General features: G+C 38.8%; 1 protein-coding gene and 1 pseudogene across 3 annotated transcripts in view; one reads left to right on the forward strand and one right to left on the reverse strand.

Moving 5' to 3' along the window:
* Positions 1–27,706, reverse strand: part of Prkn (parkin RBR E3 ubiquitin protein ligase) — a 1,244,902-nt gene that overhangs the window by 889,632 nt on the left and 327,564 nt on the right. The window lies entirely within an intron of this gene.
* LOC129683331 (heterogeneous nuclear ribonucleoprotein A1-like) lies at positions 19,174–20,503 on the forward strand (annotated as a pseudogene).

Genomic DNA, 27,706 nt, shown 5'->3' on the forward strand with positions numbered 1-27,706 from the left:
GGAGGAGGAGGAGGAGGAGGAGGAGGAGGAGGAGGAGGAGGAGGAGGAGGAGGAGGAGATCATCTATAGTGTAAGAGCCATCCAAAGTCCAGTGACAGGTCAACCATTGCAGATCAACAATCAAACCAGGGGCCTATCCACAGAAAAGCCTGCTTTCTTGTGAGAGAACCAACTCTGAGCTGTGACATGTTCAGCCTCTGAAGGAGGCTTAAACAGTGAGTGGCAGGGGCTTAGCAGCAAAAAGGAGGCTGGGTATTGTAACAATGTACCAAATTTGGGCAACAATAAAGCTACAACAGAAGACAAATGAAATGTGGTTCAGATATCATAATGTAGAGAGAACTTTTTTTAAGGAGCAATACCCAAATGTTCCCAGGGATTACATGTCAGATGAAATTAAGTCCTACAATATTTTTAGGCAATGTTTGTGTGATACATTTACCTAAAGGCTTATCCTACAGCAGTATGTTTCTGCTTTTATCACTTGCCTGAGGATGGGAAAATATCAATGGGTTTAGAAGTTTCAAACCTCTTTATTATTTGCATGATATTAGATGTACTATAATCACATATAAAACTACCTCACAGAGAGCTTTGAGAATTGCTTTTGCCTGAGGTCTCTGGCACTAATACTTGAAAAGATTAGAAACATCTTGGTTATTATAAAGGGCGTTCTACTGCTCATAGAAATCAAACAAGCACTGAAACACTGAGACAGAAAAGGAGACGTTATAAGTCAATGATATTTCCCTTAATTGCCCAGGGTTCTTATCACAGATTAAAAACCAATCTCAGAAATGAAAAAGCTGCATGGCCCCATATTTGTCATAACACTAATTTACAAAATGTACGGAGGAATCTCATTAGCATAGATTTAAATAGATGTCTGTGCCATACTCAGAGGCCAGTCTTACCGACTAGCTTTGGTTTCAGGACGACAGCAGCAGACAATATCACAGGGAACAGGAGAAGCCACAGTCCTAATACAACTACATAATTTCAGCATTTCTAGAATGATTTCCCATTAAAATTTCCCCAAACTCTATCCCATTATCATATTTTTTTTGCATTCCCCTGGGCTATAATAATTTTTCTCTGCTATAAATAATCTTTCCATAGCTAAAGTGTTCTATTATTTTATGACCCAAGAGACCACAGGATTTAAATTATAGTCATCTACCACAAAATGCTGCCCTTCCATCCTAACCTTCAGATGCTTTGTTTCTGTCTCCTCTTTCTCCCCCGAACATGTGAAATTCGGGTCATTCATATGCTGAATATTGATCAGAGGAGAAAACTATACGGAGCATGTGTTGGGCTCTGACTCCACTGCTTCCCATTCATGCACTGTTACCTACCACATCAGTCACTTAATCCCATGCATAACTTTTTATGATGGAAAGTTGTTGTTGTGTGTGTTTTTTTTAAAGGAGAAATACTGGGTAATCTGACTTTCTTCAGCATTCACACAAACCAAAAAGAAGATTGACTAAAAACTTGGTTGCTTAAAAATGTGGGGCCTTGATTACTGTCTCCTTTGTGGTTTCAATGTTAGTTTTGGTCATTTCTGAGTGTGTGTAATGGAAGGTTTTTGAGAGGTGGTAGATTACGACTTTTGTACTTTTACATCAAATGCAGGTTTTTGATTGCTGAGGCCATATCTCCTTTCTGATTGGCATATGGGGCCAAACCATATGGAATTCCATCCACAAGCATGAACAGTTTCTGTGTGTGGCTGGGAGTGGTTTGGGGTGGGCACAGCCATTTTAGCAGGTAAAGCTTAGAATGCTGAACACAGTGTAACAGCCTAAAGAGGCCCGCTGAGAGAGCAACTGACCTTCCAACAGCACTTCTCAAAAGCTAGAGAAGTCCTGCTTGTCATATGGGCATAGTCCCTTCTGCCTTCCTTTCAAGGCAATTCACAAGCATTTATTGAACAACTACAGCATCCTAGACATAGTGAAACACCATCGAATAAAATTCAGTTCCTCCTACCTAGAAAAGAGGCTGGTAAACACAGGGCTTTGTAGATATATGTCTATTTGTTGAGCCAAAAACATTGACCAAGCAACATACAGAAACCCTGACATAAAAGCCACTAGTCTCTCTGGGAAAGAGAGGAGGGCCTCAGTACAGTCTCAGCAAAGAGCAGACAGTTATTAGAGGTAGGAAGGGATGATAGGAATGTGCCACATACCAGAGCAGGAGTGAGGGGCTGGAGATGGAGGACATGTGTCTCCAGCATGGAGAAAAATAAAACAAAGTCACAGCAGGTCTTTGAACATGGTTCACTGAGGTCCTCTAGGACTGTAGAGCCAATATGGGTATGGATAGTGGCATCATAGCTTTCTCTGTAAGCATATGTCCCGTGCTTATAAAACCTTTTCCTTTTATCCTCAATTATTGTGGTAGATCTTCATAAGACAATAAGCCATCTGTCACTTCTGTGGTTGCTGAACATCAGCCTAGGTTTCAGCGTGGAATTCAGTTGCAAAGATTTATTTGAATTCTGGAGAGTGTGTCTGTCACTCTGTGGATTTTCTGTTTTGCCAAGCTTTGAGTCAAGTCCCTTAAGCCTTCCTTCTGTGTTTTCCTGAAGCAAATGGGAAAAGTCTGAACAGGAGGAACTGAACAGGTGGCCCTGACATGCCACTAGAGAACCCTCTCTTTCAACTGCAGTTGTATTAAATGAAGTTGTCCTAGGAGCCACAGATCCCACATTCACTACTCTGTGTGTTTACGAAGAACTTTAAGAAAACAAGTGTGTGCTCTTGCCATCTCCTTCCTCAGCTGCTCAGCCAACATAAAGGCTTAGATACCAATCTGTGCATAAAGAATCTTGCTCCAGAGGGGACCAACAATCGGCTTAAGGCTACACTGGCCAGAGGTGGAAAGTGAACTTTGGTTCACCTCCTCAATCAGTCACAAATACTCAAGGGAAGGCAATAGTGTGAACCTGAGGCATCCGGGCAGGCTTTCCTTCACCATTCTATAAATATCCATAAATTACAAGTTCAGTAGCCAAATGATTACTAGACAACTGATCCAGCTTTCTATTGATCATTGAAGCATGCACAGATGATTTCTTTAACAGTTTGCCAAAACTGGTGCCTAGTTCACTGATTGACAGCTTTTGTGAGAGAAGAAACATCATTCTTTTTTAGTCTCCATCCACAATGCCAATAGTCAGCGAATCAGTTCAAAGAGTGGACAGAGGCTTCTGTACCTTCTGGAAATTGTTTTCAGGGCCCTGCCACACTAGAGATTTGAGCTGCTTAGAGAAGAGCGACTTACCGAAGAAACACATGGTCACTGACAGCAGGTGGGATCACTGACACTGGTCTTCCTACAGCCCGCCTTGGAATACAGGGCCAAATCCTTGAACTCCTTAACTTCCAACTCTTTTATAATAAAGTTGGGCCAAAAAATAGTAATTATACTATCATTGTGATGGTTCTTCTAGCTCGTGGTTTGTTCAATTTTCCATGTTATGCTATGGGGCAGTGAGAATCAGAGAAATTCAGTTGCCTCTTTAGAGGGACTGATGGTTTTCCCAAGAGTGGGTTTGCTTGCTCTTATTGGGAGAGATTAGTTGTCGACAAAGTGGGCTGTTTTAAGTGGGCCTGAAAACACTCTAATTCTAAAAATACGAACACATGCTGTTCTCTACTCTTGCACAGCCTCCTGATATGCAATACCATTTGTTATGTTATCACCCAGCTGGGAGTCATTCCTAGATGCAGGTGTCATGCTGCTTACACCTTACAGCTTAAGAATTGTGAGCTTACTAATCCTGTTTTATTTACAAAGTACTCAGCCTCAAGTATTTTGTTGAAGTAATACAAAACAGACTAAAAAGAATAGTTCTGTCATGAAAAATCAATTGGATGATACTTTTCAAGCATTTACCTTTATTCCTAGGAGGCTTTACAGAACACAGACTCAGCTATCATATCAGGCAACTATCTGTTCCTCTGCTACCACTTACTTGCAATAAGTTTTGTTACCTCTGTTTTTTTTTTTCTTTCAAGTATTTATCCTTTAGTGCTAACAAAAACAAGCAAACAGAAAAGGCAGAACACTACTTCTTTGCTTAATTGTGCATTAATATATTAACATCATTCACCCACCCTAAATCACAGGACAAACTTCCTTTTACGGTGTCAGTAAAATGTTAAAAAAGATAAAGTATGGTTATTTTATTCATATGTCCATCCATTAATCTAGCCATTTATATATCCACCTATCCATCCATGAATTCCTCCCCCCTACCACCTCCCACCAGATATAAAAACTATAAATGATTCCTTGCTTCATCTCCATTAAATACTTTTGTAGTGCCCTGTCATATTTCATAGTTGTCCTTGGTGCCTTAATATTTTCTGAACATTTATACTTTCACTTCATGATGTGATCTTATTGGGATACACCGAAATTGGTTTTGTGAACTGTCACACCATTTTCTTTCCCAATATTACCATGTGCAGTTAAGTAGTCAGAATTTCTTCTTCCTGAAGCTTAAATCAAATTGCTTACTAGAAGCTAACTGAGTTCTGTTTTCCCTTCACACATAGGGGTGTCCATTTTCCTTACACTCCTGCTATGTGCCTGCTTATCATGGCATTTCCTTTCTTGTTGATGAAGAACTCCATAATAATGAGGTTCCTGTTTCTGACACTGAAACTCAGTCTAAGAAATATCCAGTCCCTTTGTAGTTTTCTCTGCTTTTTGGGAAAATGTTGACAATGAATAAAATATTTTAACTATTTTCAGTAGGAAATACCAAAAGCAGGTAATAACTCAATAAATAGCGTGGCCTCCTTCAACACACCATATAGAACTGTGTTCATCTCAAGACCAATATGAGCAAGTATCACCCAACCCAATCACTGAGGGAGAAGGTGTTCATTCTGATCTTTAAGATAGGCCTAGCCTAGGTTGAATCAACCTAGCGATGTACTTTCTTTGTTTGCATACTGCATAAAAAATAATGAGAAGTCATTACTCCAGGATACAAGAATTACTCTTGAAAGCATAAACTGTTTAATTCCAAGAGTAAAAAATAAAAACCTTAAAGGCCTGGTGTCTGAGTCCTGGTTGGTTTTTGTCAACTTGACATAAACCTAGACATATCTGGAAAGAGGGAATCTTACCTGATTAAATATCTCTGTAGGACCGGCTCATAGGTAAGTCTGTGGGACAGTTTCTTGATTAATGACTGATAAGTGGTGGCTCAGTCCACTGTAGGCAATGCCATCCCTAGCACATGGCTCTGTATAAGAAAGCATACTGAGCAAGTAATTAAGAACAAACCAACAAGCAGCAATCCTCTATGGATCCTACAGAAGTTGGTGCCTCAAGTTTCTACCCTGACTTTCCTGGATGATAGATTACAAATCGAAAGATAAAATAAACTCTTCTCAAAGTTGCTTTTGCTAATGGTGTTTTATTACAGCAATAGAAACCCTAACTAAGACAACTAGTTACTAACCATAGGCAGGATTTATGTGGCAGAAAACTCATCTGTAGACAAGGAGGTGCTTCCACTGCATAGAGACTGTTTTTTTTTTTTTTCTGGAGATGGAGAAAATGTCTACATGCTGATGGTCAACAACACAGGCATATCCTGGGTTAAAGAACACAACCTTGCCCACTCTGAGCCCTGCAGACATTTGTGATTACCTTGCCCATCCTACAGTGCTGCTGCAATGTCCCTATCCATCAGGACTCCTATAAATCAAGTGTACCATTACCGCTCCCTTAGATTTGTAAATTATGCTATCAGTGTAACCCAGGCTACATCAGTCCATATGGCACCTATGAATGATTGGAAGAAGGTGCCCTTATTCCTCTTCACTGCCATCTGTCAGAAAACTGCCGTGAATTACTGATTTTATTAGATCATAATAGATGTCTTCCCTATGCTCAATTTTTCATAATAAACAGTGAGCATCGAACTTGAGAAGCATAGGGCATGGTAGTGCCCACTCCCAAGTGATGCTGTGAGCAGAAGCCAGTCTGCACCAGTGCTGTCATGGGTCTCACCCACACCTTGTCACTTACTGTGTTTCCCAAGACAATACATTCTTTGCCACTCAACACATTTCAGGACAATCTCCACTAATGAGAGGCTTCGTCCTTTGGACCATTTTTCCTATAAAGTGCCTTTCTTAGTGAAGTCTGATCTCTATGTATTTTGTTGTTATATGAAATGCTATTAGTGAGGTCTCTACTAAGCACCAAGGTCCTTGAGAAAATATGCATGACACTTATTTCTCTAGCTCTTTGAAATACTGCACCCTGTTGCCACAAAATTTCCCCTTTTCTGGTTTTAAATGGAAAGAGCAGGTAGTAATTTCTTAATGTAAAAAGGAACAAATTAGCATTTCCCTCCAAATGTCCCTTTCTTTTCTACTTTTTTACAAAAAATACTACAGTAACTGACACACCTATTTTAAAACCACTTATGATGAAAATATATGTTGAAATTTAATGATTATTTGGCAGTAGGGCTAGGGCACAGGTCTTTTCTTTGTGGAAAAGGTAGAATACTTCCACACTTCTATTTCACTGTATTCTATAAACACTGGACCCATAGGTGCATCATCCTGACTGGAAAACAAGCCAGGCAGGAGTGAAAGTGTTCACATCACATCTACTGACTCTGTTCAGCGTTAGCAAAAGCTAAAGATTGTGGGAGCCCAAAGATGGCATTAAGGGAAAGACAAGCAGAAGTTGAGGATACTCATCTTTTAAGGGAACCTAAAAGAAATAGCTTTCTTTAAGTGTCAAATGACTGTCCATATCCACAAAGCCTGTCATGAAACTAACTATAGGGGCCAACCTGGCTACAAGACTCCAAAGGGTAAGGAAGGCTCCCTATAGGCCTTATTTCTAGAAGGATAAAGATTCTGAAGACAGTTGGTCCAGTGGGAGGTGACCAAGCCTCATAAGATGACTCTTTACATGGATAAACTTGCTTTTTTTTAAAAGCAAATACAATACCAATCATCATTTAATATTAACATTTACTAGTGATTGATGTCCAAGATTTTTAATGGTATTTTGTTATCATTTTATTAGTGTATTTTCATTGTACGCAGTGATGGGTGTAAAGACAATTTTCCAGTGTATTGTGTACTCTGACCATATTTACAATCCCTGAACCTCCACAGCCCTTTTTCTCCCATCTAATAATACACTACACTATGCCAAATCTAGGAGCCATGCATTAACAACTAACAGCATAGCTTATTTCTCTAACATAATGCACAATTAAGTTACTTGAGATTTCTCTGAACGCCCCACCCCACCCCCTGTAAACATTATAGCTATAATCTCCCTCTGAGAACCACTTTCACTGCATCCGATGGACCCTGATATACTGGGCTTACAATTCTATTCTTTTAATTCTAGGAATCCTTACATTTCTCTCCTGATTGCTAAGATGACCCATTTGTCATTTACTGCTGCTCATTAATGTGTTTCCTAAAGTTCTTCTTGATGCTGATTTCCAGTTTGATTCCACTGATATCAGATAGAATACAAGAAACTACTTCTATTTTGCTAAAACTTGCTTTGTATACTAAAATTTAGTCTTGAGAGTGTTTGTGGGTTTTTGAGAAAAATGTATATTCTTCAACATTGGGTTAGGATGGTCTATAAATGCCTTTTTAGGTTGTTTGATTTATATTGCTACTTGATTCTGATGTCTTGTTGTGGGTTATTTTTGTCTGAAGGATCTACTGGTGACAGTGGGGCACTGAAGTTGCTGAATGCAGTCCAGTCAGTTTTCTGAAGTTGTGTGCGCTGATCAGTGCATGTGCTTCAAGGTTTTAATGCCCTCTTGATGGAGTACTTCCTTAATCAGTATAACATTTCCTTTCTTATATTCGTTTCATCAGATATGAGTATTACTATACCTATTTGCTTTATAGCTCCATTTTCTTGGAGTTTCTTTTCCATCCTTGCATTCTAAAGCTGTATTTCTTTTTGCCAATGGAATAGCGCTTCCTCAAGATCCAGCTATACCTCTCCTAGGCATATACCTGTGTATATACCTGTGTTCAGATTTTTTGGTTCTGTTGCTCTCCTTGTGGTATATGTTTCAATTATGCAACAAACCAGGGTCTTAATCTTAATATAGGCTATATCTTTTGATCACAGAAGGCAGGCTATTGACATTTAATTATTACTCAGAAGTCTGTATTAATAACTGCCATCTCATTATTTGTGTAATAACTTGGCATTTCCGAATCCTCATTTCTTTATTATTTTAGCATTTGTTTTCTTTACAGAGGCTTCCTAGGTGTGTTTTACTTTATGTTCAGAGTTTAGGATATCTTATACAGTAGTAGTCATGAACTCTTTAAGTTTATGTGTATCAGAGAAAGTTTATTCTTTTTCCTTAAGCTGTAAAGGATAACTTTGCTAGATATAATAATCTAAATTGGCAACTGTCCTTATGAGATTGAATATGACACTCTATAAAATCCTGATTTTTACTTTCTACTAAGAAATCTGCATTATTTTGCCAGATTTACACACACACACACACACACACACACACACACACACACACACACTCAGAGAGAGAGATACACACACATCTCGTGTGACTCAGTGTTCTTCTCTTGTAGCTTTCAATATTATTTCCTTGTTATATGTACTTAGTATTTTAATTATGATGCAGGGGGTTCTTTCCTGGTTTTCTCTGTTTGATGTTCTAAATTCCTCCTGACTCTGAATGGCCATCACTCTCCATAGTTATGATAAAATTTCTGCTATGATTCCTTTGATATCTTTTCTATATCTTCAGCTTGTTCTTTTGGAAAAATTAAGGAATAAAATAGTATGGCAGATTGTAAGATACTAGTTAGAAAGGCAGAAGTGTAAAGAATGGTAAGAATAGCAGTTAGTGTTAGAGTAACAAAGTAAAAAGGAAAAAGACAAATAAAGGCTGGAATCAATAAAGCCATAGGTGTTCCAAATAAAGACAAAATACAGAAACAGTAAGATGAAATAAGATAACCTAAAATAATCCTAACATTCATGAAGCCGGAGCAGGAAGATCCTCAGCTATTGGCCAACCTGTGCTCTTTCTTAAAAAAAAAAAAAAAGAACCTATCACAAACAATAATGAATGAATAATATACAAAAGAGAGAGAGTGGGATGATACAAAATGGCCTACATAATTCAAATTAATAGTGTCTATCTTCAAGCAGATTAGGGCCATCCATGAAGAAATACGGTAAGATGCAGCCAAACAGCTTGTGGCCTTCAGAGAGAAAATAATTAAATCACTGAAAGAAATAAAAGAGACAGAGTTGAAGGAACTAAAAGAAAAAGAGGAAAATACAAGCAGACAGGTGAAGGAAGTAAACAAAACAACTCAAGACCTGAAGATAGAACTAGAAAAATTAAAGAAAACACAAATGGAGGAAATAATGGAGAGGAAGAATTTAGGGAAGAAAACAGGAACTACAGAGGTAAGCATAACCAACAGAATACAAGAAATGGAAGAAAGAATCTCAGGTGTAGAAGATACAATGGAAGAAATCGACGTATCTGTCAAAGAAAATGTTAAATCCAAAAAATTCCTGACACAGACCGTCCAAGAAATCCAAGACAATATGAAAAGACAAAATCTAAGAATAATAGGAATAGAGGAAAAAGAAGACTCCCTTCTCCAAGGCCCAGAAAATATTTTCAACAAAATCATTGAAGAAAATTTCCCCAAGTTAAAGGAGAAGCCAATAAGGATACATGAGGCCTACAGAACACCCAATAAATTTGACCAGAAAAGAAAATCCTCCCGCCACATAATAATCAAAACAGTAAGTATACAGAACAAAGAAAAAATACTAAAAGCTGCAAGGGAAAAAGGCCAAGTAACATATAACGACAAACCCATTAGAATCACACCTGACTTTTCAACAGAAACTATGAAAGCCAGAAGGGCCTGGACAGATATCATGCAGACCCTAAGAGAACACAGATGTCAACCCAGGCTACTATACCCTGCAAAACTCTCAGTCCTCATAGATGGAGAAAACAAGATATTCAATGACAAAAACAAATTTCAACAATACCTACACACAAATCCAGCATTACAGAAGACACTGGAAGGGAAAATACAACCCAAGAAAATTAGCTTCTGTCAAGAAAACACAGGAAATAATTAACCTTACTACAGCAAAACAAAAAGCAACCAAGCACACAACCTTATGAACACAGCCAACATTAAAATCAAAGGATCTAATAGCCACTGGTCATTAATCTCTCTCAACATCAATGGACTCAACTCTCCAGTAAAAAGACACAGATTAACAGAATGGATACATAAACAAAACCCAGCAATCTGTTGCATACAAGAAACACACCTAAGACACAAAGATAGACATTACCTGAGGGTAAAAGGTTGGAAGACGACTTTCCAAGCAAATGGACCCAAGAAACAAGCAGGAATAGCCATTCTAATATCTGATAAAAATAGACTTTCAACCAAAATTAATAAAAAGAGATGAGGAAGGACACTTCATACTCATCAAGGGAAAATTCCACCAGGAAGACATCACAATCCTGAACATCTATGCCCCAAATACAAGAGCACCCACATTTGTAAAAGAAACATTGATAAAATTTAAACCACATATAGATTCCCACACATTAATAGTGGGAGACTTCAACACCCCACTCTCAACAAAGGACAGGTCAACAAAACAGAAATTAAACAAAGAAACAATATCTCTGACAGAGGTCATGAATCAAATGGACCTCACAGACATTTACAGAACTTTACACCCAAACACAAAAGAATTTACCTTCTTCTCAGCACCTCATGGAACCTTCTCCAAAATACACCATATATTTGGTCACAAAGCAAGCCTCAACAGATACAAGAAGACTAAAATACTCCTTTGTATCCTGTCTGATCACCATGGAATAAAGCTGGACTTCAACAACAACAGAAATAGCAAAAAGCCAACAGACATAGAAACTGAACAACTTGCTACTAAATGACAGCTGGGTCAGGGAAGAAATAAAGAAAGAAATTAAAGCCTTTCTAGAACTCAATGAAAATGAAGACACAACATACCCAAACTTGTGGGACACAATGAAAGCAGTGCTAAGAGGAAAGTTCATAGCACTAAGAAGAAATTCAAGACAGCTCATTCAAGCAACTTAATGGCCCACTTAAAAACCCTAGAAAAAGAAGACGCAGACACACCAAAAAGGAGTAGATGGCTGGAAATAATCAAACTCACGGCTGAAATCAATCAATTAGAAACAAATAAAACGATTCAAAGAATCAATGAAACCAAGAGCTGGTTCTTTGAGAAAATCAACAAGATCGACAAACCCTTAGCCAAGCTAACTAAAAGGCAGAGAGACACCACCCAAATCAACAAAATGAGAAATGAAAAGGGGGACATAACTACAGACACTGAGGAAATCCAAACAATCATTAGGACTTACTTCAAAAGTCTATACTCAACAAAATTTGAAAACCTAAATGAAATGGACAATTTTCTTGATCGATTTGACTTACCAAAGCTGAATCAGGACCAGGTAAATCAATTAAATAGTCCTATATCCCCCAAAGAAATAGAAGCAGTCATCAAAAGTCTCCCATCCAAAAAAAGCCCAGGACCAGATGGCTTCAGCGTAGAATTCTACCAGACCTTCAAAGAAGAGCTAACTTCAATTCTCTTCAAACTATTCCAAAAAATAGAATCAGAAGGAACATTACCAAACTCATTCTATGAAGCCACAATCACCTTGGTACCTAAACCACACAAAGACTCAACAAAGAAAGAGAATTTCAGGCCAATCTCCCTGATGAACATTGATGCAAAAATACTCAACAAAATACTTGCAAACCGAATCCAAGAACACATCAAAGTTATTATCCACTATGACCAAGTAGGCTTCATCCCAGGTATGCAGGGGTGGTTCAATATACAGAAATCCATCAATGTGATCCACCATATTAACAAACTGAAAGAAAAAACCACATGATAATCTCCCTAGATGCTGAAAAAGCATTTGACAAAATCCAACATCCATTCATTTTTAAAGTACTGGAGAGATCAGGGATACAAGGCACATATCTAAACATAGTAAAGGCGATATACAGCAAGCCTATAGCCAACATCAAACTGAATGGAGAGAAACTTAAAGCAATCCCACTGAAATCAGGGACAAGACAAGGCTGCCCACTCTCTCCATATCTCTTCAATATAGTGCTGGAAGTCCTTGCTAGAGCAATAAGACAGTTGAAGGAGATCAAGGGGATACAGATGGGAAAGGAAGAAGTCAAATTATCACTATTTGCAGATGATATGATAGTATACATGAGTGACCCCAAAAACTCTACCAGGGAACTCCTACAGCTGATAAACACCTTCAGCAAAGTGGCCGGATACAAAATTAACTCAAAAAAATCAGTAGCACTCCTGTATACAAAAGACAAAAGGGCTGAGAAAGAAATTAGAGAAACAACACCATTCACAATAGCCACAAATGACATAAAGTACCTTGGTGTAACCCTAACCAAGCAAGTCAAAGACTTGTATGAAAAAAAATTTCAAGCCTCTGAAGAAAGAATTAGAGGAAGATATGAGAAGATGGAAAGATCTCCCATGCTCATGGCTTGGCAGGATTAACATAGTAAAAATGGCCATCTTACCAAAAGCAATCTACAGATTTAATGCAATTCCCATCAAATTGCCAACACAATTCTTTACAGACCTGGAAAGAAAAATTCTCAACTTCGTATGGAATAACAAGAAACCGAGAATTGCTAAAACAATTCTCTACAATAAAAGATCTTCTGGAGGTATCTCCATCCCTGATCTCAAGCTGTACTATAGAGCAACAGTTATAAAAACTGCATGGTACAGGCATAGAAACAGAATGGTGGATCAATGGAATCGAACAGAAGACCCAGAAATAAACCCACACACTTACAGACACCTGATTTTTGACAAAGATGCCAAAACCATACAATGGAAAAAAGATAGCATCTTCAACAAATGGTGCTGGTCCAACTGGATGTGTACATGTAGAAAAATGAAAATAGATCCATACTTATCACCCTGCACAAAACTGAAGTCCAAGTGGATCAAAGACCTCAACATAAAACCAGACACATTAAATCGGCTAGAAAAAAAAGTGGGGAATACACTAGAACTCATTGGTACAGGAGAAAACTTCCTGAACAGAACACCAACAGCACAGGCTCTAAGAGCAACAATCAATAAATGGGACCTCATGAAATCGAAAAGCTTCTGTAAAGCAAAGGACACCGTCATCAAAACAAAGCGACTGCCTACAGATTGGGAAAGAATCATCACCAACCCTTTATCTGGCAGAGGACTCCTATCCAATATATATATAAAGAACTAAACAAGCTGAAAAGCAACAAACCAAGTAATCCACTTAAAAAATGGGGAACAGAGCTAAAGAGAGAATTCTCTGTAGAGGAATATCGAATGGCAGAGAAGCGCTTAAAGAAATGCTCAACCTCATTAGCCATTAGGGAAATGCAAATCAAAACAACCCTGAGATTTCACCTTACACCCATCTGAATGGCCAAGATGAAAAACTCAAGGGACAACACATGCTGGAGAGGTTGTGGAGAAAGGGGAACCCTTCTCCACTGCTGGTGGGAATGTAAACTGGGACAACCACTCTGGAAATCAATCTGGCCCTTTCTCAGACAACTAGGAATAGCGCTTCCTCAAGATCCAGCCATACCACTCCTAGGCATATACCCAAAAGAGGCTCAAGTACACAAAAAGGACATTTGCTCAACCATGTTTGTAGCAGCTTTATTTGTAATAGCCAGTAGCTGGAAACAACCCAGATGCCCCTCAACTGAAGAATGGATGCAGAAACGGTGGTACATCTATACAATGGAGTATTACTCAGCAATGAAAAATAAGGAAATCATGAAATTTGCAAGTAAATGGTGGGACCTGGAAAGGATCATCCTGAGTGAGTTGTCCCAGAAGCAAAAAGACACGCATGGTATATACCTACTCATATAAACATACAACATAGAATAAACCCACTAAAATCTGTACATCTAAACAAACTAAGCAAAAGAGAGGACCCTAACTAAAATGTTCAATCCCTATCTTGAAAGGCAAAGAGGATGGACATCAGAAGAAAAAGAAAATAGGAAACAACCTCGGAACCTGCTACAGAGGGCCTCTGAAAGCCAGAAGAAAACAGGAAACAACCTTGAAACCTGCCACAGAGGGCCTCTGAAAGCTTCTGCAGTATAGACTGTCAAAACAGATGCTGAGCCTGATGGCCAACTGATGGGCAGAGTGAATGGAATCTTATGTAAGAAGTGGGAAATAGTAAGAGCTGGAGGGGACGGGAACTCCACAAGCAGAGCAACAGAACAAGATAATTTGAACACAGGGAACTTCCCAGAGACTCATACTCCAACCAAGGACTATTCGTAGAGATGACCTGGAACCCCTGCACAGGTGTAGCCCATGGCAGTTCAGTGTCCAAGTGGGTTACATAGTAATGGGAGGAGGGACTGCCTCTGACATGATCTGATTGGCCTGCTCGTTGATCACTTTCCCCGGGGGGGGGGGGGGGGGGAGCAGCCTTGCCAGGCCACGGTGGAGACAGTGCAGCCACTTTTGATGAGAACTGATGGACTAGGATCAGAAAGAAGAGGAGAACCTCCCCTATAGGTGGACTTGGGGAGTGGCATGCATGCAGAGGGGGGAGAGAGGGTGGGATGGGGGGAGGAGGGAGGGGCTTATGGGGGATACAAAATGAATAAAGTGTAATTAATTAAAAAAAAGATAAAAAAATAAACTTAACTAGCAAAGGACTAGTATCCAGAATATATAAAGTCCCCAACAACTCAATAAGTAAAAGATAAATGGCTAAGTAATGCATGGGTTAGAGACTGAATGGAGATCACTAAAGTGCACATTTATACAAAGACAATATTGCTTGAGATTCCACCCTCACCCCAGCCACAACAGCTATCATTAAGTAAACAAGTAATAACAAATGCCAGCAACAATATAGTAAAAGGGGACACATATTCATTGCTGGTTGGAACGTGAGCTAGTAAAAAAAAAAAAAAAATAGTGTCTATCTTGATGTGTTCACTTACCTAGTTCAGGTGCAAAGCAGCTGTTCATGCTAATGGGTACATATCCCTAGGTGGTCCAAGACAGCTGAAGCCTTAGGCCAGGTTCCCACCCTGTGAAACACTGGCCCTGCCTCAGTTTTCTCCTTTAACCTGGAGATATTATGAAGGCCACACCTCAGAGTCAAGTCTTCTGATAACAACTTAGGTTTTGGGTTATTTTCATAAAGCTCCACATAAAAATCTATGTCAGAACTTTTAAAATTACGAAACAGTCGCATTACTATCTTCAGTATGTGTGTGTATGTGTATGTGTGCACTTTATAAACAAGGTTTTACACACTTTCCTCTGACTTCAGCATATGCTCTGGCTACAAGTCTGCTTTGATTCTGATGCCTCAAGGAATGTTTGGGAGTGGAGAGCGCTGTATCCAAACAATCTCCACAATTTAAAAGTTAAAGCCACCCATCTGCCACAACTGACAGTGCCAACTGCTGAGAACAGAACTGACATTGATTCCAAGCACAATGCTAATTCTCTACATTCAGGAAGAATTTTAAAAAAACTGAAAATGATTGATGTCTGCCATCTCCTCAGCACAGTCTCACATTAAATTTTCATTGAGGAGCTTAGATCACATGCAGAATGGGTGACAGGTGTTCTGGAATGCCTCCCCAGCATGACACTTGTTTCCTGCACAGGTAGGTTTCCTTAAAGAAGGGTCTCACCTGCAAAATATTTTCTGTGAAGTTCATGAAACATCATTATATCTTTAAAAAACTTTGGGTTCACGCCTAACCGGGATGAAAACTTCTCTCCATGGCCATGAGGACTCAAAAAAGGTCACATGAATGGATTCAACACTACTATCCAACATACAAAAGTCATAAGAAACTATGGGGTGAGGTGGAGCCTTTTGTTTGCAGAGCACAAGCTGTATATGGGCACAAGCCAAGAGAGCTGAGCTCTTTTGCTTTCACTGCCTGATTGGTCCTTTCTGGTTGGGACTTCCATAGCAAGTGTAGCATCTGGCTCAATAAAGCAGCCATTTGCAAAGGTCCTGGTGGGCTGAGTCAAAGACACAGGATTGTGTCTCCGAATGGATGGACATTTCTGCATTTGAGGAGAGGGGTTCTAGGCTCTAATACTCAGGGGAAAGTTACTAAAGAATCACTTAGAAGCATGTAATTAGAAGCTCAGCTCCTGAATTCCATGGTTATGTCAGCACATCATATCTTTTAGGAATTTACTCTTATTACTGCAATTAGGACAGATATTTAATTAGCAAATTCTTATCTCTAAAGGGAAATATTGACTTGAAAACAACCACTTTCAGCCACAAGATTGTAAACACAACCTGGCAAACTAGTATTAAGCAGCCTAATTAGGAAAGAGTTCTTTAAAAATCCAACCAAATATTTCCTTAACAAAATATCACCCAAGATCTCAGCTAGGAGATCAACTTCTTTCCTGTCTCCTTTTCACATGCACAATACCTGTGAGATGGATTTGATATTTACATAAACATTGAACTGGTAATGAAACAATCCCTGGTCTTTTCTGACTTCAGTCCATCTAAGTCATAATTAGAGTCATAAATATATGCTATTTATGCTACTGAATTAGCACATATGAATAACCCCAGGAATATTCAGACTTAATCAGCTTTAAGTAAATGAAGAGGTAGATCTCTTGCTTATGCAGAAATCTTAAAATGGGAATTGTTTCCCCAGGAACCTCTCTGTCTCCCTGGCAGCTGCAGTGTCAGCGGGCACTGATCTATCATCATTACTCTCTGGTTCACACTGGCTGCTGGGACACAGGGATGTAAGGACAAGGAATTAATGACATGGCAGTCAAATGGGAAAAAGATTTAGGAATGCAGAGGAGATTAGTGGGGGAAAAAAACTGAGTCCATGGACTACTAAACTAAAGAGCTGTAGTTAAGGGGAAGGGATTAAGGATTTTTTTTTAGAAAATATGACAGCATTGCTTTTTAAGGAAATGTTATAAACTGCTTCTAATAATGTATTATATAATACAGCTCTGCTTCATTAGAGTATATGGTAAATACACTTTGAAAATCATTTGTTTGGATAAATCTGCAAATAGAGTTTTGAAGTGAATTTGGAATTTGTGAAAGAATTTAGTGGCTATACATATTGATGTAGTGGGATGAGGACCTGGGAATGGACAGAAGAATAAGAATGTGTTTCTGACCTGGGTTCTTGCAAGAAATTTAAGTATGCACACACAGCCACAGCAATGGGCACGGGGTGGACTCTCAGAGCAGTAAATCCCATGCTTGTAATCTCTGTCTCATGGGCACCAAAAAAGCCACCAATTCCTTGGTTTTGTTCTCTAATTCCTTGGTTTTGTTCAAGTCACTCATACTTCCTCTAATTCAAGTAATACAGATGTAACACTCCAATAGGATTCTGTCTTGGTAAGTATTTATTCAGCTGCATTCGAAAGTTTAAGCCACTGTCCTGGGGATTTGTTGGAGAAAGTTAACTTTTTAAAGGTTTGTGAATAAAAAGATACAGTCAAACCAAAATGGAACTCTTCCTGAATACAGATGTCTAGGTTTTCCCCCAGTGGAACGCTCACAGATAGGAGATGGAGGGAAATGAAAATGGTTACATGTCTAAATTCCAAAGTTCTGTGTTATAAAAACAGTTCTAAAAACTTCTTCCTACTCTGGGCAGTATTTGAATTGACTATGTGGAAGGATTTTGTAATAAAATTTTTGTACCTCACTAATTGGGATACTAGACCTTTCATGAGCTCTTACATAAATATGAATAGCCATGGTTGAGTTATCACAAAGGCCTTTCTGTGAATAGCTAATTTAGACTTAGTTTAATTTTAACCCATTTGGTTGAAAGCGGCAAAAGTGAGAAAGAATGTGTCAAATCAGCCAACTGTTAACATTCTCCTCCATGTCCTTATGGGATTGGTGTTGGAGACTGTGACATCCAAGAGGAAGGCTCTTGTCTAAAATGTTACAGGATTACTTACATAGCTTTCATTCATTTTCCTTTGTATGTAAATCCTCTCCAGATTACCTATAACACCTAATACATCATAAATACTATAGAAATATTTGTTATAATGTGTTGTTTAGAAATTATGACGAAATAATCTTATTTAGTATAGATGTAATTGTAAAACTATCTCATATTTGAAGTTGGTTGAATGCATGGATCCAGAGCCTAGTATCTGGAGGTCTGGCTGTATAGCCTCCATCATGAATTAAACTAGCTTGAACACTGTCATGGTGGTCTTTGTATTTTCACTGTAGCATAATTGAAATATAATTTTCCAGTAATAATAGGAAACACAGAAGTTTCTGAAGTCACTGTAAGTTACTCATACAGCAAATCATGCAAAAAGCTAGCCACTGGTCTTTTCTGAGACTGATACTCCAGCCAAGGACCACTCATGGAGATGGCCTGGAACCCCTACACAGAGGTAGCCTATGGCAGTTCAGTATCCAAGTGGGTTCCATAGTAATGGGAACAGGGACTGTCTCTGACAGGAACTAATTGGCCTGATCTTTGATCACCTCCCCCTGAATGGGGAGAAGCCTTACCAGGCCACAGCAGAAGACAATCACCAGCCACTCCTGATGAGACCTGATAGACTAGGATCAGAGGGAAGGGGAGGAGGACTTCCCCTATCAGTGGACTGGGAGAAGGACATAGGTGAGGAAGAGGGAGGGTAAGATTGGGAGGGGAGGTGGGAAGGAGGTACGGGGGATACAAAGTAAATAACTGTAATTAAAAAATAAAAATAATTAAATAATAATAATAAATTTTTTAAAAAGCTAGCCACTGTGTTGAACAACTCCCTGAATGCTCCATCAAACTGTAAATCAACCCAGTTAATTTATTTTATATATATTATATATTATAATAATATATTTTATTATAGTATATAATATAATATTATTATATATAATATATTATATATAGTTTATATAATATATAATTATATAAAATATAATAATATGCTTTTCTGCCTATTGACATGGCCGAGGAAGCATGGCTGAAGGCTCTCATCACCCTGCCATCATGTCTAAGTCAGAGTCTCCCAAGGAGCCGGAACAGCTGCGGAAGCTCTTCATCGGAGGTCTGAGCTTTGAAACAACCGATGAGAGTCTGAGGAGCCATTTAGAGCAATGGGGGACACTCACCGACTGTGTGGTAATGAGAGACCCAAACACCAAGAGATACAGGGGCTTTGGGTTTGTCACAATGCCACTGTAAAGGAGGTGGATGCTGCTATGAACGCAAGACCACACAAGGTGGATGGAAGAGTTGTTGAACCCAAGAGAGCCCTGTCAGGAGAAGATTCTCAGAGACCAGGGGCCCATTTAGCTGTGAAAAAGATCTTTGTTGCTGGTACTAAAGAAGACACTGAAGAATATCACCTGCGGGATTACTTTGAACAGTATGGGAAAATTGAAGTGATTGAAATCATGACTGACAAAGGCAGTGGGAAGAAGAGAGGCTTTGCATTTGTCACCTTTGATGACCATGACTCTGTGGATAAGATTGTTATTCAAAAATTATACTGTGAATGGCCACAACTGTAAAGTAAGAAAAGCCCTGTCAAAACAAGAGATGGCTAGTGCTTCATCCAGCCAGAGAGGTCGAAGTGGTTCTGGAAGCTTTGGTGGAGGTTGTGGAGGCGGTTTTGGTGGCAATGACAATTTTGGTCAAGGAGGAAACTTCAGTGGTCGTGGTGGCTTTGGTGGCAGCCGTGGTGGTGGTGGACACGGTGTCAGTGGGGATGGCTATAATGGATTTGGTAATGATGGAAGCAATTTTGGAGGTGATGGAAGCTACAATGATTTTGGAAATTACAACAATCAGTCTTCAAATTTTGTACCAATAATGAAGGGAGGAAACTTTGGAGGCAGGAGCTCTGGCTCTTATGGTGGTGGAGGCCAGTACTTTGCTAAACCAAGGTGGCTATGGAGGTTCCAGCAGCAGCAGCAGTAGCTATGGCAGCAGCAGGAGGTTCTAATCACATCACAGCCAGGAAATAAAGCTTAGCAGGAGAGGAGAGCCAGAGAAATGACAGGGAAGCTACAGGTTACAGCAGATTTGTGAACTCAGCCAAGCACAGTGGTGGCAGGGCCTAGCTGCTACAAAGAAGACATGTTTTTAGACAATACTCATGTGTAAGGGCAAAAAAAACCTCCAGGACTGTATTTGTGACTAATATAACAGGTTATTTTAGTTTCTGTTCTGTGGAAAGTGTAAAGCATTCCAGCAAAGGGTTTTACTGTAGACCTTTTTTCATCCATGCTGTTGATTGCTAAATGTAATAGTCTGATCATGATGCTGAATAAATGTGTCTTTTTTTTTAAAATGTACTGTGTATAGTTAGTCTACTCTGAAGCCATCTCACTTGGTAAACGTCTCCAAAAGTATGAAGTTAGAATTCTTTCAGGGTGGTGCCAAGTTCCATTTGGAATTTATTTATGGTTGCTTGGGTGGAGAAGCCATTGTTTTCAAAAGAGAAAAAAAAAAAAACCTTGGTGTAGTTAAACTGCAGTTACTGTTGTAACTTTAATGAATTTCACCATTGAAAGGGTCATCCCACGCAAGGTCACAACTTGGTTATAAAATAGTTGTTGGCACACCCTATGAAATATCGGCATTGAATAATGGTATCAGATAAAATAACAGATGGGAATGAAGCTGTGTATCATCCATTATCATTGTAAACAATAAACAATTTAATTCTCTTGAAAAAATAATATGTAATATAATAATATATAAAATATATAATAATATTATATTATAAAATATAATAATATTTTATTTTATATATATATATTACATGGGGAATTCTAGTAGCCTACTGAGACGTTATTATGAGACACTTTTTACAGTGTCAAAAGGCCAATGCTTGAGGAAGTAGAGTCATTTGCTCAGTCACATACAGCCAGTAAGAGGTAGACAGGCTTCCTTCATAAGTTAACTGGCTCAGTAAATAACTGCTTAGCATGTGCCAGCAATGTGCTAAGAGGAAAGGAGCAAACAACTTCCTGTCTCAAAGTCTCAGATAGATACCCTAAGTTTCATGTTGCTCTGTAAAATCATTTCGTGCACAACTCAGAGCTGGAAGCTAACTTGATTATTTTATCAACTCCAATAAGAATGAGGACTCTAAATGTCATCAAGGGCTCTTTGCCTTCTAATCCACAAAAGAGTAGTCACCTATTGACTGTGGAAATCTTTGCTTTAGTTTTATTTTTCAAGCAAACACAAACTGTATTAGTTTGAGATGCAGTATAGGTTTTTGTTTTATAGACTGTCACACAAAGGTTCCTATCGTTATGAAACACAGCATGTGGTGTCATAAAAGCAAACTTCTCTAAGTTTTTCCTGAATCATTATTACCAGGAACATGGCTTGTGAAGCATTAGTATAGGCCACCACGTTTGTAGAGAGGTACTTGAAATGAGTGCCCAGGAAGGCTAAGGTCTATACTCCTAAGTAAGTTCCTACTTGAAAATAAAGATGTTTTTACAAAACAACAGTAGACAATCTTCTTGAGACAGTGCCTTTCTGTTTTTGCTGGACTGGCCTTCCTTGTTTTCCTCATGCCTTAGGCTCCTCAGAGCTGGCATTGCACGTTATGTTCCCCCTCAGGTAGCAGTACCTCCTTCAAACAGTGTGTGCCATACCAACCCAGTGGTTTACCAGCAGGCAAATCAATACTGCTACCTTTTCTCCTTCCTAACAAATATACTTTATTTGTGGTTTTCTCACTAGATATGTGAACACCATCAGACTGGTAGTCTAGAAGGAAATGTTTTCTGTTGTTTGCTTATCTGTTTTAAATATGGTCCTGAGAATCAGTTCATGCTGAGGCTGGCTCTGTGAGAGCTTTATATGCATTCTCCAGACTGTTTTAGCTTTGTTCTGTAACTTTAAGAAAGCCATGGTGAGTGTGTAGGAAGTGGCCAGAGCTGTCACATCTGCCCTTTCTTATTTGATGCTTTAGTGGCAGCCCCTCTCTTAGCTCCTCCTAGGAACAGGGAGGGCTCACTGTTATCAGGACTGCCAGATACAATGGTAAAAGCAGAAAAGGATGAATGATGCTAGATATCTATCAGGTGACACCAGAGATGAATGGGGTGAAGTGCATTGAAACCTGCAGCTAGGCATTCCCCAAGATGTATGTATGTGATCAAACCACATGCAATCTTCTCTGTCAACCTAGTAAGCATATTACATGAATTCTTTCTATGTGTCAGTTTTTGGAAGTGGCTATGAAACTGCATATGCGTGAGGAAGACAAGAGTTTTAGAATACTGTAGGGCATGTGCAAACGTAGACAGCTGACATTTTGATTTCTTGAGAAGTTGTGACATTATATAAAGCTTCTGCTTCTGAAACAGAGCTGAAACTGCTCATTACAAAACACAGCCAAGGAGAACAGTGTGGAAGGCTTGTCCACAAACATCTCAGGGAGAGGGAAGCCATCTCATAAAGCTATTAGGAATCTGGTTTTCTGGCTACTCGTACACTGGCACTTTTACAGTAGTTCTGACTCCGAATGGTGCAGAGTACAGTCCTGTGCCAGTTCAGCCATCTGCCGTCGGCTCGTAAGTAGAATAACAGTGAAAAGGGAAGTTCATGTTGAGGTGTCATTCCCATATGCATCCACTCCACAAACTGTGTGTGTAGCTATGCTTCACGGAATACCAAGCAAGACTTAGTTGTTGTTGTTTTCTGAAGAGCGTATTTCACACTTTCTGGAAATGCTCCTAATATTAGGAATGTCACATTTGCATAGAAATATATGGTCTTTGATGTGTAATCTCAAATGTCCGCAGAGACTCTGAGATCAGAGGTTCCTCATTTTACCTTCCTTTTATGAGTCAATATCCACCCAGCAAACTATCACACTGTGGTGATTTGGAGGCATTATTTTAATTCCTAATGTAAATTTATTTTCAACAGATGTGGCTCTGAATCTATTACATTAAATGAATAAGAGAAAAGCATATGATATCTTATTAGTTACTAGCTGAAATTCGGCCAAGGGATGCTGGGTGTTCCATGCTCCGGCAAATGGGCCAAGCCTATCTTCAAATTCATCACTGGTTTTTAACCCAGATTAGGAGAGGAAAGAACATCATTACCCTGAGCTTTTTGATGTCCAATACCACCAAGTGTCCTTATACTTCACACATTCCTGAAGCATCCCCATGCTTAGAATACTTTCTGAAAATTCTGGGGCATCCAAGGCCATGTCCCTTAGCACTCTAGTTTACCAATCCTTTCTGTGGCATTGCTCTTTCCTGCTGCTCATCTGGGCCAGGCTGGGCTTGCAGGAACCTAAGTGCTGTGAGGTTGCACACAAGTCAGTTTGCTTTGCTTTGAGCCATTGCTTAAACACAACAAGGAGAGGAGGGAGGGAAGGGTTTTGACAAGCTGTATTTCTCATAATGAGTCATCATAAGCACCTTGCACAGACCATTCTGCTAAAACCTCAAACAGAAACCTAAAATGGGCACAGGGATATAAACCTTTCCAAGAAGTAAATTGGAGCTGTAGGTTCTCATAAAGCCCATTCACTGTGGTCCTAAAAGCCCCATAGGATCCTAGGAATTCTACAGACCTGGACAGCTCATGGTCATGCAGGGCATATCAAAATACAACAAACTTTTTCCTCACTTATAAAATCTGTCTGTCTGTCTGGTTAGCACTATGAAAGCAAAAATCATTGCCTTGTCTTCCTAGAAACTATATCAATCATTTCAAGAATCACAGCTGATGTTGGCTACACACAAGAGCTTCTGGGGTGAAGGTTTGAACTTCCGTGGTTCAAAGCAAATAAATTAAGAAAACCACACTGTGTGTGAGTGGGAGGAAACAAACTGATGAAGGCAGTCCGTGTGCATTCTTTGCAAGAAGAGATGATAAACGGTGAAGCTGTTGACTTGCTGATTGTACATTGTGGCTCCTGAATGAATCCCGCCATGTTAACAAAAGCACTGATTGCACGTAATGCAGGCAGAACATTCCATCCTAAGAGGGTTTATTTAACTACTACCAATGGTTTTCCTCAGGCTGTTCGCAACTCTTTATAAATCTTTTAGCTACATTATCACAAAGTTCAATATGGTTTTGATGCATGGAATTTTAATGTTGTTAGCATATAGGAATACATCCAACCCCTTACATGGGGATTTGACTGATTTTCCTATGGATGTGCATAGCTTCTCTTCATGATGCTTTTCTGTGTGGTCACTTTAAGGCTGAATGACATCAGATTATTCCTTTCTTTGAATTGTAACAGTCTTCGGTTATTTTTTTAACCTTTACACTCTTCACTAGAGGTTATGCTGGATACAACTGTATTCTGTCCCAATCTTAAAGGGACTTGAGCATTTTGTCCAGTATTCTACAATTTTTTTGTAAAAATTTTTCTTTTTGAAAATTAGATTATGTTATTTCTACATGGTTTGGCAAGTTCACAACTGTGAGCGAGTGTAAAGTTGTATTATGTCTCCTGGCTTCTTTTGAAATCATAATATTTTTTTCTGAAAATAAACTGAACAGGTCATGGTCCACTCAAAGAGGCATGCTGGGAATAAGCCTTGTATATATGTGTACAGATATATTTTCTGTTCTAATCTTGAAGCTTTTTCCATTTACAGTCTTGAGTAATACTCATCTATTAACCTTACTAAATTTAGGATTTAAGGTCATCATAATACCAGTTGGAAAAGACATCTATTTTTCAGTGCTGAGAGAAAATATCCTCTTCAGGGAAATTATTTTGCAGGAATTATGTATTCCTACACTGTCTGGCAGCTCGTGCTGATGGCTGTGCTACTACTGAGAAGTAGAGCCCTGCAAAGGCCACATTTTGTTGAAGATGTCAGACTGACTAACAGAACTTTGTGAGTATACAGAGCTGAGATGCTGCAGACCAAGAGTCAAAATTATCTTGACCCATTCTTGGAAACCTTAACAGACATTTATCACATACTTGTATTTGAGACTTTAGCATATTTTTGACACTCAGGTAAAATCTTTTGGGATGTATTAAGTTAGAATGTATTAACTAGAACCTACTAACCTAAAAGCAGAGATTCATACTTCATAGAAACTTTCTTACTTGTTGCATGTATTCAGTAAACACATGGATTTTATACTTTCTTTAGCTCTATAACTAATAGACTCGTATAATCAGGCTAGAGAGATGGCTTAGAGGTTAAGAGGTACTGGCTATTCTTATATAGAAGGCCTAAGTTCAGTTACCAGCACCATGTGGTACCTCATAACCTTTTGCAAATCCAGTTCCCTGGGATCCAAAATCCATTTCCTGTCTCCACAGAAACTGCAAGTGTGTGATGGACATGCAGACAAAACACTCATACATATATAACAGTAATAATATTAGAATTAATAATATCCTAATGTAACCCATTTCCATGGCAGAATATGTCATTCAGGGAAATCCAGACTGGTGTCCCAGAGTCATGGACAGTCAGGTACAGCTGAGAATTGAATATCTCTTATTCCTCTTATAGCAAGAGTTGAGATTTATGTCTGATATTCAATATTAGAATATTTAAAATTAGATATTTATTACATTAACTGAAGTAATCAAAATGTATTGATTCATAAGTATATATACTTAATAAAATCAGTTATATACTTTTAACATCGTTTTACGTTCTTAATTATTTTAAATATACCTTACCTTTTCCGGAGTATTATTTATTTGAACCTGCTTTTCTTATAAGAGACATTTACATTTTCTTTTTATAATCATGTGACAACTATAAACTTTATCATTTTCATTATTCCCTTTACTTGTCAGTCTCTGACTCTAACTTTATTACTTTTTACTCTGTTTGGGGGATTTCATTTTGTTGATTTTTTTTTCATACCTTATATTAGATTCCCAGCTTTTCAGCTTCTGTTCTTATCTAATGAAAACCAAAAAGCCATGCTTACAAATTTTCTCTGAAGGACACAACAACAGACACCTACAGGTGCAGTTTTACTGAAGAGGGCTTCCCCCTCCTTCATGTCATTCTTGATTCTGCCTAATCCTTATTGCTTCTCCTTTGATTTCTTTTCTGTATATCTTGTGTTGTTTAGAAGTATTTATTAATTTTCAAATACAGGGTTGGCTTAACTATTATTGATTTATTACTCGATTTCATTGAAGTTATAGAATTCTGTAAGAAATGCACTAAACTTAACTTGATTGACTCTCTGTGGCACAAATGTGACAATACTTTCATAGTTACATCTAAACATTTAAACACAGATTATATTATTTGTAGCAAATGCAAAACACTTATTAACTTCTGTTATACATGTGCCACTATAAATTAATTTTTATTTCTTAATTTTTTTTTAGTGCTACCTCATTTTACTGAGAAAGAAACAGGTTAAGAAATTTCTGATTATTTTTATAAAATTGCCTACATCACTTTTTAGTTTTAGTCTATATAAATGTTTTACAATTATTAGACTTGAAATAATAATGCCCAAGATGCTGGTTATCCATCGTTTACAGAACAGCAATTTGAGATATAAAGAGAGAGAGAGAGAAAGAGAAATGGAGAAAGAGAGAGAGAGAAAGAGAGAGAAAGACCGGCCAAAATGGGGTGAATCCTGAAGTGACTTCTGGAGTCTGTTTTAATGATTACTGGGTGGGGACACAGGTAGGATAATCCATGGAACCCTTGAAGGTTGCCACAATCTGAGGAGATATGCCTAGAATGGAAAGAATAGTTACTTAGAACTGATGGGAGAAATTGCTAGGGTGAGACAGGACCAGAGATGAAGGTGTGCTCAGCAGTGTGCTGGCTATGGGTTGATGTACTTGAGCCAGCCTCCTGAGGAAGTGAAAGAACCTGTGGGAGCAGTAGCCATGCCCAGCTCTGCATGAGAAGCTGCTTTTCTACCAGGGTCTGCACCATTTTCTACTTCATGAGGCAAGGCACTGGCTAGGATATAGACAGAATAACATACAACAGCAGGGATGGAAAGTCCTAGGCTGTAACTGACCCAGAATAAGCAGACTATTCCCAAATAACTTCTTTTTTTGTTGTTATTGTTGTTGAATGTTAACATTTATTATTGATTTATCTTTTAGTTAAACAATGTTAATTCTTTTTTTTTTCTTTTTAGTTACATTTTGTTAACTCTGTGTCCCAGCTGTATCCTGCTCCCTCATTCCCTCCCCAACCCCACACTCCCTCCCTGGTCTCCTCCCTGCCCCTTTCCAAGTCCCCTGATGGGGGAGGACCTCCTCCCCTTTCATCTGACCCTGTTTTATCAGGTATCTTCAGGGCTGGCTGCAAAGTCCTCCTCTGTGGCCTAACAGACTGCTCCTCCCCGGGGGGGGGGGGTGTCACACAGCCTGCCCTTGAGATCCTGTTAGAAATAGTCCGTGTTCCCCTTACTTTGGAAAACTACTTGGTTACTGAGCTACCACAGGCCACATCCGAGCAGAAGTTCTAGGTTATATCCATAGATGGTCCTTGGTTGAGTGTCAGTCTCAGAAAAGACCCTGT

This window comes from Psammomys obesus, unplaced genomic scaffold (genome assembly GCF_907164565.1).
Source record: "Psammomys obesus unplaced genomic scaffold, mPsaObe1.curated_primary_1811, whole genome shotgun sequence".
Lineage (NCBI taxonomy): Eukaryota > Metazoa > Chordata > Mammalia > Rodentia > Muridae > Psammomys > Psammomys obesus.